Genomic DNA, 16,325 nt, shown 5'->3' with positions numbered 1-16,325 from the left:
GTTAGGCATCTGTATACATCAGCTAGGTATGCATTCAGACAAATGATACCAATAAGTATCCACATTTAGTGAATTCATTTTTGGGAACATCCGTGTTAGTCTAGGGCAGCGAAGTGGCTAATGTTTGTAAACCTGGTGGTCTGTGCCAGTAAGGGCAGGGTCACACGGTGTGCTTCCGCAGAGTATTTCACACTGTGGATGGTAGTCACAGAGGGACTGCAGAGCAAGCTTCAGTGTTTATTCATATGCAGGGGGAGTACTGTGCCATTGTAACTCTTTGGCTACACAGTTCTTCTTATGACCAGGCAGAGGGTTAGTATAGTGAGACGTGTCCCTTCCTTACTTCCAATTTTAGGGCCCAGTAACAACTTTGACCACTACAATCCATAAGTTATATTATTAATAGGCACTCTACTGACCTTATAAAGGAGGAATGATTGTTAGTATTGTCAATAAAATTTAGTTTGCATCAGATTTTGGCCAATTGGAGACAGAAAGGTGCAAGAAATGCATGACTTGTGCCAAATAAAATCTAGACAAAACGACTAAGGTTTAGGTAAAACATCTAGTAAAATCTAACTACTCAATAACTGCAGATGTCTGAGAGTATATCTTAGTATGCATAGACATGTTCTCCTCTCGAGTAGAGTACTGGCTTGTTGCTAAGACAACCGCTGGAGTGACAGCTTAGAAACTAATCCCGCTATTGTGTGCAGTTAGAGTCTACCTGAAACAGCAGAGATTGACTGAGCGACCCATTTCATAGGGCAGGTAATATACATTACTGTACTCTAAAAAGATAAAATTTCAGGTCTGTCATGCAAACCTGCACCAATAGAGTCAGCCTTATTGGAGAGAAGATTAACCCATGACAGTCTTCCATAATGCATTTTCTGCCTTATCTGCTCTTTTGTGTTGACTGCTGGATATGTTACCATAACTCCCATAAATCATCCCAACAATTAGTATTCCAATATCAATGAATGACTTCAGTCTCATAGATTATAGATATGATGTTGAAATAGATATAAAGCATACTGTTCACAATATTCTCAGTCCATATAAATTTAGTGGAAATTGTTGGCCTACTCTCACCACTCACTTTATGTTTTAGGCCCATGTATGTTAACCACATTACCAACATAAAATATCACATATACCATTTAATTAAAGGGGTACTCTGCCTCTAGCCATCTTATCCCCTGTCCAAAGCATAGTGGATAAACTGGAGTTTTTCAAAAAGCCAATGCATCTCATTCATCAGAAGGTCAGGAAATGACAAAAAGTTTTGGGTGTCAACCCCCTTACTCATGCGTGAGTAAGGGGGTGGACCCCTGAAACGTTGTATCATTTCCTGACCTTCTGATGCACGAGATGCTTTGGCTTTTGAAAAACTTCAAGTCGTTTGTATTTTGATGCATTTAATGTGAACTTTGCAAATTAAAAGAAAAAGAAGACCAGATGGTTGTGAATCCCACAAAGATATGAGTCATTTCCATTTTGTGTTTGCACAAAATTACCCCTGCTTTAGCAGTATTATGTGCCTTAGGATTTCTTTTTGTATAGGGGATAAGATGTCTAGGGGCAAAGTATCCCTTGAACCCCTTAAGGACTCAGCCCATTTTGGCCTTAAGGACTCAGACAATTTAATTTTTACGTTTTCATTTTTTCCTCCTCGCCTTCTAAAAATCATAACTCTTTTATATTTTCATCCACAGACTAGTATGAGGGCTTGTTTTTTGCGTGACCAGTTGTCCTTTGTAATGACATAACTCATTATATCAGAAAATGTATGGCGCAACCAAAAAACACTATTTTTGTGGGGAAATTAAAACGAAAAACACAATTTTGCTAATTTTGGAAGGTTTCGTTTTCACGCCGTACAATTTATGGTAAAAATGACATGTGTTCTTTATTCTGAGGGTCAATACGATTAAAATGATACCCATTATTACGTACTTTTCTATTATTGTTGCGCTTAAAAAAAATCACAAACTTTTTAACCAAATTAGTACGTTTATAATCCCTTTATTTTGATGACCTCTAACTTTTTTATTTTTCCGTATAAGCGGCGGTATGGGGGCTCATTTTTTGCGCCATGATCTGTACTTTTTTTTTATACCACATTTGCATATAAAAAATGTTTAATACATTTTTTATAATTAATTTTTTTAATAAAATGTATTTAAAAAGTAGCAATTTTGGACTTCTTTTTTTTCGTTCACGCCGTTCACCGTACGGGATCATTAACATTTTATTTTAATAGTTCGGACATTTATGCACGCGGCGATACCAAATATGTCTATAAAATTTATTTTTTACGCTTTTTGGGGGTAAAATAGGAAAAAACGGACGTTTTACTTTTTTATTGGGGAGGGGATTTTAAATTTTTTAACATTTTTTTTACACTTGAATAGTCCCCATAGGGGACTATTCATAGCAATACCATGATTGCTAATACTTATCTGTTCTATGTATAGGACATAGAACAGATCAGTGTTATCGGCGATCTTCTGCTCTGGTCTGCTCGATCTCAGACCAGAGCAGGAGACGCCGGGAGCCGGGCGGAGGAAGGTGAGGGGACCTCCATGCGACGCTCTGAATGATCGGATCCCCGCAGCAGCGCTGCGGGCGATCCGATCATTCATTCAAATCGCGCACTGCCGCAGATGCTGGATCTGTATTGATCCCAGCACCTGAGGGGTTAATGGCGGACGCCCGCGAGATCGCGGGCGTCGGCCATTGCCGGCGGGTCCCTGGCTGCGATCAGCAGCCGGGATCAGCCGCGCATGACACGGGCATCGCTCCGATGCCCACGGTTATGCACAGGACGTAAATGTATCTAGAAAAGACAAATTGTGAAAAAAAACACAAAAATTGTCATATGGATATGAATGAAAAACATGTCACCTGGTACACAATAATTATAGTAGTGCTGGTATATAACTGTGAAAGCATCTTGTGGCTCCAACAGAAAATGATGACTGTGCAACTAAATCACACAATGATCTGGCAGTATTGGCTGGGGATTCATAGTAAAATAATTCCCAGAGTGTTGAGAAGAGGTTTATATTATATTTATGCATAGAAAAGATACATCCAGCTTGCTTTATTTCAGCAGGTACACAGAGGTGCAGGGCAGCATGAGAAATAAGGATTGAAGGAAAATCCAGCATCCAGCATTGAGCGTACATCTCTCAGGCTTTGTTTGACAATCTAATAGAATGCATTATGATGTAGGCCTGAACTGTGTAAGCAACGCACGTCCTGATCATGATGGATTCTATTGGATATGTTAAATAAAGCCTGAAGATTTTATGCTAATTGCTGGATGCTGAATTTTTTAGCATAATATATTTGTGGTAACGGAACCTACTAATAGCTTCCCATGAAAGCATGGGGAAACTGTACTGTACCAGCCATCACATAAGGCTAAAACATCTTATTTACCGATGATCTTGAAATGCACCCTGGGGAAACTAGGAAGCAGACAAAGTCAGGATGTGGTTACTTTCTTGGGAATCTCAGGACCTGAATTAGAAAATAAGTTTAACAAATATACTAGTATAATGGAAAAATTCATGAGACCACCAGTTCTATGTATGCGCTCAATGATAAGTTGGCCTAAGTTACAAAAGTAGCCCTTCAAAAAAGAAAATGGCTAGCATTTATTAGCAACATTCACTAACATTTGCACACATCAGAGGTGAAGAATGTTGTGCCTGGATCATGGACTCCCATAACACCACAGAGGTATACATTAAAAGGGGCTATCCTTCAACAGACCAATGGTTTACAGTGGGTTTTTTGTTATGGCTAAGAAGGGAATTCCAGTTTTAGAATATTACCCCAAGATATATAACTTACACATGTAGTGTTATCACAAATTGTGCTGGCTTCAGCATTATGTTGTGTGATTCACCTCAACAGGAAGTTGTATAGTTCTCTCTCTCTCCAGCTCTCTCCAGCTCCCAGCTCGTACTCCATCTCCTCCTTCTTTCTCACAAGTTAATGCATCATCCTCTGCTGTTTCATAAGGTTTGGCTGGATCGGGTGTCCGAGCTCTATTCCCACCCCCCTGAGCCATGTCACCACCACTGACCAGCTGATATAGCGTACATCACATCTCCCTGTCATATACACAGATCCATATATGTATATTTATTGTAACTTTTAGGAAAGAATAAGGTATGAATATAGCATGCTTCCTTATGCTGAACAATGCAACAGGAAAAGAAACACACTGGGATGGAATACAGCAGGTGCTGCAACCTCACTGATTGTGAGATAGTCTTCATTTGAACAATACCTCATGGTTAGACAGATGTTTGGCCCTTTAGAGTCAATAGGCAGAGGCAACATATAGGGCAATACTTCAGCATGCCTTTTTGACAAATTGCCAATATATAGCCAAATATGTGGCTGAAAAACATGTCAGTGCCAGTTTCTGTATAACTTATTTACGGAAGATGTGAAGGACGGGGGCACAGATGCTTTCCCTATTGCACTGATGTCTAGTGGAGGATTGCCCCTAAAAGGGCTACCCATATGCCACAGGAACCTCACCATCTCTTGATTATGCCCTACAGTAGTGTCTTCCTTTATCTGTTTATCTACATGCGTTTCACCACTCAGACTCATCAGGGAGAAGTATCAGGTTGACTGTTTTCAAAGCAGAAGCAGGTGTGGCATTGGCAAGTGCTCTACTAGATACCAGATGAGGACTTGGTTAAATAAGTAACAGGGAAAGCATTGGTGCCATTGCCCTTCAGATTTCCTGTGAATAAGTTATTGAGAAGCTGCTCATTCTGTGTTATGTTCCCCTGGTATTCTAACCTATCTCATATTCTGTTGAATAATAATAGGACTTATAATGGGACTAATTAAAGTGTGGACTGAGGCAAATTCTCCCGCATCTGAACTATATCCCTTTGGAAATTTGTATATTGATTAAATTTAATGCTCTTAGTTTCTTGAAAATTGTTAATGTATTGAACTTCTCCATATAGAAAAGGTAGAGATACATTTCTTTCCTATTTATGATGGCAAAATCACTATAGAGATGCCTGCTTGGAAGCCCAGCTCAACTACATGCCTCTCCTGAAGACCTATCAGCTGTTAAGACTTTGGGCAGAGAAAGCATCCTCTTCTCTTTGAGAAGAGGATCCCATAGGTTCACCTCAATAAGGCTAGGTTCACACTATGGAATTTCCGGCTTCAATTCCGCTTACTAAAATGTATAGTATAGTGAATGGGTTTCCATTCACAAATTCACACTTCGGAAATTGTGAAGCAGAATATGTGAACGGAAAATCTGCTTGAAAATTTCTGCCTGAAGAATGGCGTTGCTCTTTTTTCAGGCAGAAATACTAGTGGAACACATTGCAGTCTATTGGAGACTGCAGTGTCTGCGTGGTCCTAGCGCCAACTGACTCAATCAGCGATGGCTGCACTCAGAATCTCCGGGCGGAAAATTTTCTGCCTGGACATTCTGCAGTGTGAACCTAGCTTAAAGTTGGGTTCACACTAGGGATCGACCGATATCGATTTTTTAGGGCCAATACCGATAATCTGTGGCCTTTCAGGCCGATAGCCGATATTCCGGTATAAGTTATTAGCAATTCCTCCACCCCCCCCCCCCCCGGCCCCCAAGAAGTGGCTACAGATCATTGATTTAAAGCGGGCGCTTTAAATCAATGAACTGCAGCGGCATTTGCGGGGCTAGAGACCGCCGCCACCACCCGCTTCTCTCCCCCTGCCTGTCCTGAGGTCGTCCTGAGTCCAACCCCCCCTATCCTCTGCCTAGAGACCGCTGCCACCCGCTTCTCTCCCACTGCCAGGGTCCTTAGTCCAACCACCGCCGCTGCCCCATTGCCTCCCCCATCCCCAGTTTTATAATTACCTGTTCCCGGGGTCCGCGCTACTTCTGGCTCCGGCGGCATCCTGAGCTGTCACTGTGCACACTGACGGTGATGTCGCGTTGAGGACGTCACTTGTCATTGCGCATCGCACAGCGTAACACAGGATGCCGCAGGAACTAGAAGTAGCGCGGACCCCGGGCCCCGGGAACAGGTAATTATAAAACCGGGGACGGGGGAGGCAATGGGGCAGTGGCGGTCTCTGGCCAGGGCGGTGCGGTTCAGTGGGGGGGGGGGTGGTGTGGTGGTGCAGTGCGTGGGGGGGGACTATGCGGTGGGGGTTAGCGGTGCTGGGGGGTGGGGCATTATCGGATAATCGGCAAGGTAATTGCCGATACCGATAACGTCCAAAATCGTAAATATCGGGCGATAATATCGGCCAAACCTATAATCGGTCGATCCCTAGTTCACACTGCAGAAATTTTGCACAGAAATACTACAGTGTGAACCTAGCCTAAGGGTCTATTCACACAGCAGAGTTTCTGCTTGCGGAATTCCACCTCAAATCAAAGCCCATAGACTTCTATGGGATTCCACACTCCAATTCACTCTTCTGAATTTCCACTTGCGGAATTCCGGAAGCGGAAATTCTGAAGTGTGAATGGCAGTGCGGAATCCCATAGAAGTCTATGGTCTTTAATTTGAGGTGGAATTCCACAAGCGGAAGTTCTGCCGTGTAAATAGACTCTACATTAAACTCTGATCTTATTTCACCAGAGATAACTGTGGGGTTCTGTAGGGTTTGTGTTGTGATGTAGCTCTATGCTCTGTAAAATACTGGTTGTTTAAGGCACTATTTATGACTGGTAGGATGCATAGGTTGTAAGTAAAATACATAAAACCCATTAGGGGAGATTTATCAATATGTGTCTGTGTGCAGCCATTTCACAGCCTTTTATTTTGCTTCTGTGCACAAAATTTATCAGCACTGCGCACAGAAATTTGCGCATTAATTTTTCACCTTCATAAAAAAGTCACAATTAATGAATCTTGTCCACAGCATAGTCTAGAATGAAGCACTGCATTTCACAGTCACCAAGCTGTGGAGACACTGAGAAACTTGGATCCAGCTTCTTGACATTGAAAAATAAAAAGGCAAGTTTATAAGTTTGGGAACCACCATCATCTCAAGGAAGGGTATGGTTTGCTGTCTCAGAGGGATAATTTTACCTTTACAAAAGAGGAGAATACTGAACAAGGGCCTCTCTGAATTACATTGATCTTTTGCTGGTTGATGGTCTGGTCAGTGCTGCAGGTCTGCCAAATTAGAAAGACTCTCCTGGATGTGCCTTTCCAAGTGATATAAGTGACACAAAAGCCACCACAGAAAAAGTAAAGGGAAGTTTACATTTTCACCTTGCACAACCTGTAAAGATTCACATGCAGCAGTTTTGCAGTACATTTTGGAGTGTGAACTAGATAACCAGTGAACCTTAAAGGGGTTATCCACCATAAGGTGATTTTAGTACATATCTGGCAGACAGTAATGGACATGCTTAGGAAGGATCTGCGCTTGTCTTGGGGCTAAATAGCTATATTGTGAGAATACCATAATGCTGTTACTATCTTTTTGTGAAATGGCTATTTACTGTTGGAGTTTCCTTCTTCGAATATAAGTCCCAAGATTATTTGTTTGCAAGTGTGAGGTCCCTTTCCTCCTTCCCACACATCAACTACCCCACCAATAGAAGCACACCTGAGCTGCATTCCATGGAAAAGGCCGGTATTTTCTAAACAGGGTGTCTCCAGCTGTAGCAAAAATACAATTAGTTGCAGAATGGTCTCTCCCACCCAGTGGTCGCTCCTCCCATTGAAGTAAGACAGGCTCCCTGTCAGCATGTCATCACCTGACTAATGATGTAATGTCTTGAGACGCACTGCAACCTGGGAAAACCTGAGACCACAGTCATTTTGTATTTTGCGAGACCACCATCACACACAGGTACAGACACTATATCATGAACTACACTGACTTCACAGCCCCTGTAGCACAGTCAAATCTAAACAAATCCTGGAATACCCCTTTAATATCTGCACATAAAATTGCACTAAGACATCATGCCTACCAGTGCTAACTGGACCTAAAGATACTATACTAAATTCTGTAAAGCTGTGATAGAAAATAACTAATTAAAGAGACAATGGCCAAATATCCTTTTTTTTTTTTTTTTTTTTTTTTTACAAAGCTATAATGTACCAAGCTGTATTCAAACAACTGTATTTCACTGGATTTGACAGAGTTTGGTAAAGTTCCCAAGTTTTTTCAGAATGCCCAGAGGCCGCATCCCTGCACTGTGTATACAGTAATAGCGTCACTGAGAAAAAAAAATTGGGATCACAGAGGAGTATTGGTTTAGTTTGCCACTCTGCCATTCAACATATACGCTAAGGATCACTACTCCCAACACAACCCACTTCATTTTCCCTAGTGGATACTGCTAATGCTATTTTTGCTTAAAGGGGTACTCCGGCACTAAGACATCTTATCCCCTATCCAAAGGATAGGGGATAACATGCCTGATCACAGGGGGTCCCGCCACTGGGGACTCCCGGGATCTTCCACGCCGCACCCCGTTAGAATCAGCCCCCGGAGCGTGCTCGCTCCGGGTCTGATTACTAGCGATCACGGGGACGGAGCATAGTGACGTCATGGCTCCACCCCCACGCCCCTCCATAGGCATGCATTGAGGGGGCGGAGCGGGATGTCACACGGGGGCGGAGCCGTGACGTCACTATGCTCCGTCCCCGTGATCTCAAGTAATCAGACCCGGAGCGTGCTCGCTCTGGGGGCTGATTCTAACGGGGTGTGGCGTGGAAGATCACGGGGGTCCCCAGCGGCGGTATCTTATCCCCTATCCTTTGGATTGGGGATAAGATGTCTAAGCACCGGAGTACCCCTTTAAGTACATAAAAGACATTTGCATCACCCAACAGGCTGTTATATCTTTCTACAGTATGAACATACTTGACTCGGTCAGTTCTAGCATGTCTGATGACAGTTCTGTCATGTTACTATATCTGATGAGGGTTCTCCTACACATTAAGTGGCACCAAAGACATAACAATGTCTACATGCCAACATCTAGATCAGTGGTCTTCAACCTGCGGACCTCCAGATGTTTCAAAACTTTTGAAACATCTGGAGGTCCACAGGTGGAAGACCACTGATCTAGATCAACTACAGTTGTTCATTGCAAAAAAAAACAAAAAACAGTTTATCTTTATCTAAATAGCCAGAAGTGTGTCATATCATTCATGTGACTGTATTGTTACTTTTTACTTTAATAATGAATAAACAAATAATATTTATTAGTAACAGTTTCTCTATTATTTTTATGCACATTTATAATCAAGACAAATCTGTTTAATAATGTTGTAGTGCAATGTGAGAAGAAGAAGCGATGGTGGAGGAATCCTTTATTCTGCACTATCTGTCACTGCCCCAATTGATAAACATCACAGTCATCCGTATGTCAGCTTAGAATGGCCACTTCTGACCCCAAGAGATAACATACAACATGAACTGTAAATCATGGCAAGGAAGATATCCCTTTAAAAACTCTTAAATCTGTGGAAGTTTTGTAGACGTAGGTTGTATAAATGTTTTATTATCATAATAGAACTTGTGGGGCAGTCAGGCTTGACCCGCTGATCATTAATGGCGTTCAATGTTTTATTTTGTTCTAGAACGTAAGGGTAAAATAAACAGTCATATGAATTATTTACTTAAGGTTTATGAGCAAAGATGCTGGTGATAGAAAGATTATGTATTGAGACAGAATACAGCAAGGCTTGGGAAAAGGCTCAAAATAAGCCATGCAGCAAAATGATACATGCGATTGGCTTATGTATTTTTGTGTATATAAATGTTACAGACTTCTCTTTATACCGATGTCATTAAAAACACTATTATGTTGCCATATGGTGATTTGGTGCAATTTTACTGGGTAATAATCATTTCAGTAATTTTGTAGACTACATTAAAGAGCAGCTCTGCATTTTACACTGAAATGATGTCAATGTCTGATAAAAAGATGAATTCAAAATATATGTGATGCATCTTTTCCTGGATCCTGGCTTGCTTGTACAAGTTTGTTTGCATAGCATCAATGTTTGCAATTACTAATTATCAGCCTCTTAAACCAACGCCTGTGCTGTCTCATGATTGGCCTGGAAGCTGTTGGTTACATAAATGCATGCAATGATTGGATAACCTGGAGTCATGTGATTTTGCTGCTAGCTGCAAGGTATGCTGGGCTACCCGGATGTCATCTCCCTATTCCTAGCATTTCCTCCATTCATTCAGTGTTCTTAATTTTTCTATTATTACTACTGTTGCCAGGCACACGCAAACCAAGCCTGGCAAAATTCAAAAGCATGGCACGCCGCTGTCATCCCAAAGTTCTGAGCAAGACCAGGTTTGCCAGGCTGGGCTCATTCATCTCTAATCATCTCCAATTAGATTTTTTGGAGTTCCCTTAGTGGTATTATTGGTTCCTTTGTTGTATCATATTCTTATTATTTTGTTATAATACGTTTAAGGATGCTCTATGGCAGTGGTTCTTAACCTTGTTGGAGATACTGAACCCCACCAGTTTCATATGTGCATTCACCGAACCCCTCTTAATTGGAAAATTAAAATATGATTTTTTCAAATTCAAAACATAGGACGTATATATTTAAGTATATATTTATACATAGGTGCACAAAATGAACAAAACCATTAAGAACAAAGAACAAAACCGTGGAAACATGATTTTCACACAAAAACATAATGAATATTTACTGCAAATCAGTGTGACTTCTGCTGTTGTCTTTCAGAGATCAGTTCAGAAATGCGCCGCTTTACCTTGGCAAGTGCCACTCTCATGTCATTTTCACAACAATGGCAGTGTTCCCCCACATTAGGCAGACAGTGTTCCCCCACATTAGGCAGGCAGTGTTACCCCACATTAGGTTTGCAGTGTTCCCCCACATTAGGTTGGCAGTGTTCCCCACCATTAGGTTGGCAGTGTTCCCCCACATTAGGTTTGCAGTGTTCCCCCACATTAGGCAGGCAGTGTTCCCCCACATTAGGCAGGCAGTGTTCCCCCACATTAGGCAGGCAGTGTTCCCCGACATTAGGCAGGCAGTGTTCCCCCACATTAGGCAGGCAGTGTTCCCCCACATTAGGCAGGCAGTGTCCCCCCCCCCCACATTAGGCAGACAGTGTTCCCCCACATTAGGCAGGCAGTGTTCCCCTACATTAGGCAGGCCAGTGGTCTTCAACCTGCCGACCTCCAGATGTTGCAAAACTACAACACCCAGCATGCCCGGACAGCCATCGACTGTCCGGGTATGCTGGGAGTTGTAGTTTTGCAACATCTTGAGGTCCACAGGTTGAAGACCACTGATGAAGGCAGTGTTCCCACACAGACATACAGCCTCCAGCCATTTACAGTGTATGACTGGAGGCTGTATGCCTGTGCAATGCCCCGGGCCAGCTCAGGGCCCCAAGCAATTGTTTGGTTTGCCTGTCCTTTTGTGACCTCCCCAGCTGAACCCCAGGGACTGACTCACCGAACCCCTGGGGTTCGATCGAACCCAGGTTAAGAACCACTGCTCTATGGGATGTTCAACCCCTTAAGGACTCAGGGTTTTTCCGTTTTTGCACTTTCGTTTTTTCCTCCTTACCTTTTAAAAATCATAACCCTTTCAATTTTCCACCTAAAAATCCATATTATGGCTTATTTTTTGCGTCGCCAATTCTACTTTGCAGAGACATTAGTCATTTTACCCAAAAATGCACGGCGAAACGGAAAAAAAAATCATTGTGCGACAAAATCGAAAAAAAAACGCCATTTTGTAACTTTTGGGGGCTTTCGTTTCTACGCAGTGCTTATTTCGGTAAAAATTACACCTTATCATTATTCTGTAGGTCCATACGATTAAAATGATACCCTACTTATATAGGTTTGATTTTGTCGCACTTCTGGAAAAAATCATAACTACATGCAGGAAAATTTATACGTTTAAAAATGTCATCTTCTGACCCCTATAACTTTTTTATTTTTCCACATATGGGGTGGTATGAGGATTCATTTTTTGCGCCGTGATCTGAAGTTTTTATCGGTATGATTTTTGTTTTGATCTGACTTTTTGATCACTTTTTATTCATTTTTTAATGGTATAAAAAGTGACCAAAATACGCTTTTTTGGACTTTGGAATTTTTTGGCGCGTACGCCATTGACCGTACGGCTTAATTAATGATATATTTTTATAGTTCGGACATTTACGCACGCGACGATACCACATATGTTTATTTTTAATTTTTTTTACACTGTTTTATTTTTTTTATGGGAAAAGGGGGGTGATTCAAACTTTTATTAGGGAAGGGGTTAAATGACCTTTATTAACACTTTTTTTTAACATTTTTTTTGCAGTGTTAAAGGTCCCATAGGGACCTATAACACTGCACACACTGATCTCCTATGCTGATCACTGGCGTGCATTAACACGCCTGTGATCAGCATTATCGGCGCTTGACTGCTCCTGCCTGGATCTCAGGCACGGAGCAGTCATTCGTCGATCGGACACCGGGGAGGCAGGTAAGAGCCCTCCCGGTGTCCGATCAGCTGTTCGGGACGCCGCGATTTCACCGCGGCGGTCCCGAACAGCCCGACTGAGCAGCCGGGTCACTTTCACTTTCACTTTAGAAGCGGCGGTCAGCTTTGACCGCCGCTTCTAAAGGGTTAATACCGCACATCGCCGCGATCGGCGATGTGTGGTATTAGCCGCGGGTCCCGGCCGTTGATTAGCGCCGGGACCGACGCGATATGATGCGGGATCGCGGCGCGATCCTGTTTCATATCGCGGGAGCCGACGCAGGACGTAAATATACGTCCTGCGTCGTTAAGGGGTTAAAGGGGTACTCTGGTGGAAAAAAATTATCAAATCAACTTGTTCCAGGAAGTGAAACAGATTTGTTAATTAATTCTATTTAATAATCTTAATCCTTCCAGTACTTATCAGCTGCTGTGTGCTCCACAGGAAGTTGAGTTGTTCATTTCAGTCTGACCACAGTGCTCTCTGCTGACACCTCTGTTCCTGTCAGGAATTGTCCAGTATAGAAGTAAATCCCCATAGCAAACCTCTCCTGCTCTGGACAGTTCCTGACATGGACAGAGGTGTCAGCAGAGAGCACTGTGGTCAGGCAGAAAAGAACAACTCAGCTTCCTTTTAGCATGCAACAGCTGAAAAGTACTGGAAGGATTAAGATTTTTTTTTATAAGAAGTAATTTACAAATCTGTTTAACGTTCTGGCACCAGTTAATTGGAAAAAATATTTTTCCACTGGAGTACCCCTTTAAAGTTTGGGATAATTCTTCATGACCTGACTTCTTCTCTACAATTTTTTCTCTGACATAATTGGGGTGCTCTTAGGCCTTTATATTCATTTCATGCTTAATATTGTTGCAGATGCATGTACCATGAATAACATCCAATCAGGGACAGACAAAGGCAGCAGAGGGCCTTCTTCAAGAACAGTGTATGGGCCCCTTGTTATCAATAACTCAACATAGAACACCCCCTTTATGTCTCTTTAACATTTCACCAATAATTGTGAGCCATTAAATTCACACTCAATCACTTATATGTCACTTCAAACATAGTGGAAAGATGCAGATCGAGTTTTTCACATAGTATATCCATCCCTGAAGCCAAATGATGTTAATAAAATTGCTTTCAAAGACATTACATTTACATAAATCATCACATAAGATATCCTATACCAGTTATATGGCATCTCACTTAGTAGATAAGTAGATATAACACTAATTATACTTGGGATTAAGGTATAATTAACATACAGTAAAAAGACATTCCTTGTACTCATCTGAACTACTGTTAAGATCAGTACATGGAATGTCTTTTTACCTTCTATACTTTAATCCCAAGTATTTTTCTCTAGGACTTCAAGGTTTGAGAAAGGAAAATAATTAGAATCTCCTTAATTTACCAACATTTAAGTCCCAGATTGTTGGACATTTGTTTAAAATTTTTATGTGATACCTCATACTTAGATACCTATAAAAATTTCTAAGAAAATGTTATATGACTCAAAAGTTCCGCTTGGCTCCTTGGGACTTGTAACTGAGACATAATTAAGTTATTAGTATGGTTGTATAAAGACATACTGCATTTTCATTAAAGGAGTAGTCTCATGTAAAAAAAAAAACGTGTCCCCTATACGCAGGGACGGCTCTTCCATAGAGATATATGGAGGCATGGTGGCCCCTGCTTCTGGCGGGGGTTGTGACTCGCCAATCCATGGGAGAGCTGGGGCTCCATAGAGGAGATCACACGGGCCCAAGTGCTCGTACCCCCGCCAACCCCTGCGATCTTAACCCCTTAAGGACTCAGTGTTTTCCCATCTTTGCATTTTCATTTTTTCCTCATTACCTTCCTAAAATCATAACGCTTTCAATTTTGCACCTAAAAACCCATATTATGGCTTATTTTTTGCGCCACCAATTCTACTTTGCAGTGACATTAGTCATTTTACCAAAAAATCCACGGCGAAACGGAAAAAATATCATTGTGTGACAAAATTGAAGAAAAAATTTCATTTTGTAACTTTTGGGGGCTTCCGGTTCTACGCAGTGCATTTTTCAGTAAAAATAAGACATTATCTTAATTCTGTAGGTCCATACGGTTAAAATGATACCCTACTTATATCGGTTGGATATTGTCGTACTTTGGAAAAAAATCATAACTACATGCAGGAAAATTTATATGTTAAAAATTCTCATCTTCTAACCCCTATAACTTTTTTTTTCCATGTACGGGCCGGTATGAGGACTCATTTTTTGCGCCGTGTTCTGAAATTTTTATCGGTACCATTTTTGTATTGATCGGACTTTTTGATTGCTTTTTATTCATTTTTTCATGATATAAAAAGTGACCAAAAATACATTATTTTGGACTTTGGAATTTTGAAATACATCAAACTGGGGCTGCAGCAGTCATTTTTCTGATACATGTGGTACCTCTAAGGCTAAATTTACGGTGCAGTCTCTTTATGTAGTGGCAAGAAATATAATAGCATTCTATGGCAGATATATACAATGCAGTGACAAACATAACACTATAAATTCAACAGGATAGCCTCAAACTGTCACAATGACTGTAGACACCAAATGTTCTTTATTTTTTTTTAGTCTAACAGAGGTAAATGCAAGGAAACTCTTAGCATCTTTAGCAAGTTGAGCCACTATACTATAATGCAGAAACAAATTGCCATTTCAGACATGGTGCTAATAATATTTTTATTTGGGATACAGTGGTCCCTCAACATACGATGGTAATCCGTTCCAAATGAACCATCGTTTGTTGAAACCATCGTATGTTGAGGTATCCGTGCAATGTAAAGTATAGGCCGTGGTCTCCAACCTGCGCACCTCAAGATGTTGCAAAACTACAACTCCCAGCATGCCCGGACAGCCAATGGGTGTCTGGGCATGCTGGGAATTGTAGTTTTGCAGCATCTGGAGGACCGCAGGTTGAAGACCACTGATATTTGAAGTTATACTCACCTGTCCCCGCCGCTCCGGACCGTCTTCGCTTCCCTGGATGTCGCCCTCCATCGCTGTCGCCGCGTCCCCGGGGTGTCCCTTCGCTCTCCGTCGCCACCATCATGTCGCTACGCACGCCGCTACTAGTGGATGACGGGAATGTGTGCGCGGTGATGTGATGGCGACGGAGGAGAGCGCCAGCGATGCAGGGGATCCCGAGGAGTACGCTACGGAGCCCCGAGGACAGGTGAGTGATCGTCAGCAGACCACACGGAGCACCGTAAACTGAAGCAGTCTGCGCTGCCGGATAGCCGTTTATGCGATGGCCCCGACATAAAAAAGCATCGTATGTTGATGCGGCCTTCAACATGCGATGGCCTCTGAGAGGCCATCGTATGTTGAAATGATCGTATGTAGGGGCCATCGTAGGTCAGGGGGTCACTGTATACTTATATCAGCAATAGACCTCCATAGGCTTCATAGAGTAATACTAGCTGTACTATCCTGATATTGGCTCTGTGTGGTATTGTATATTCCAATGTGTGTTTATGTATATATGTGTACTTAAATAACGAGACATAATAAATACCCCCCACCCCCATGGCAGGATGACCCACATAACTGTAACATTTACTAAAGTCATATGTGAATCCGAATTCAGATATCTCAATTCATTCACATTTAACATCCTGCCATGAAGGTATAAAGAAGGAAATAATATGCCAGAAAACACCTTGGCCTAAGTAATCCTTTTGTTTCCTAACCATAAGTGGCTGCTGGGTGTCCTGAAGATTGCAAATATTCCAATTTTAGCTTCACATTGTGTTTTGTTCTAGCTGATGTTTGTATCTA

The 16,325-nt window shown here is 41.9% G+C and overlaps 1 long non-coding RNA gene across 1 annotated transcript in view; it reads left to right on the top strand.

Annotated features, from left to right (window-relative positions):
• Window positions 1–633: 633 nt before the first annotated feature.
• Window positions 634–16,325, top strand: part of LOC130368824 (uncharacterized) — a 47,600-nt gene continuing 31,908 nt past the window's right edge. Inside the window, exon 1 of the long non-coding RNA XR_008892577.1 lies at window positions 634–771. This is a non-coding gene — a long non-coding RNA (uncharacterized LOC130368824). The remainder of the gene's footprint in view (window positions 772–16,325) is intronic.

The sequence above is a fragment of the Hyla sarda genome, chromosome 4 (genome assembly GCF_029499605.1).
Source record: "Hyla sarda isolate aHylSar1 chromosome 4, aHylSar1.hap1, whole genome shotgun sequence".
In the NCBI taxonomy this organism is placed as follows: domain Eukaryota; kingdom Metazoa; phylum Chordata; class Amphibia; order Anura; family Hylidae; genus Hyla; species Hyla sarda.
The sequence above is the reverse complement of the archived record's forward strand: the minus strand, read 5'-3'. Positions and strand labels throughout refer to the sequence as shown.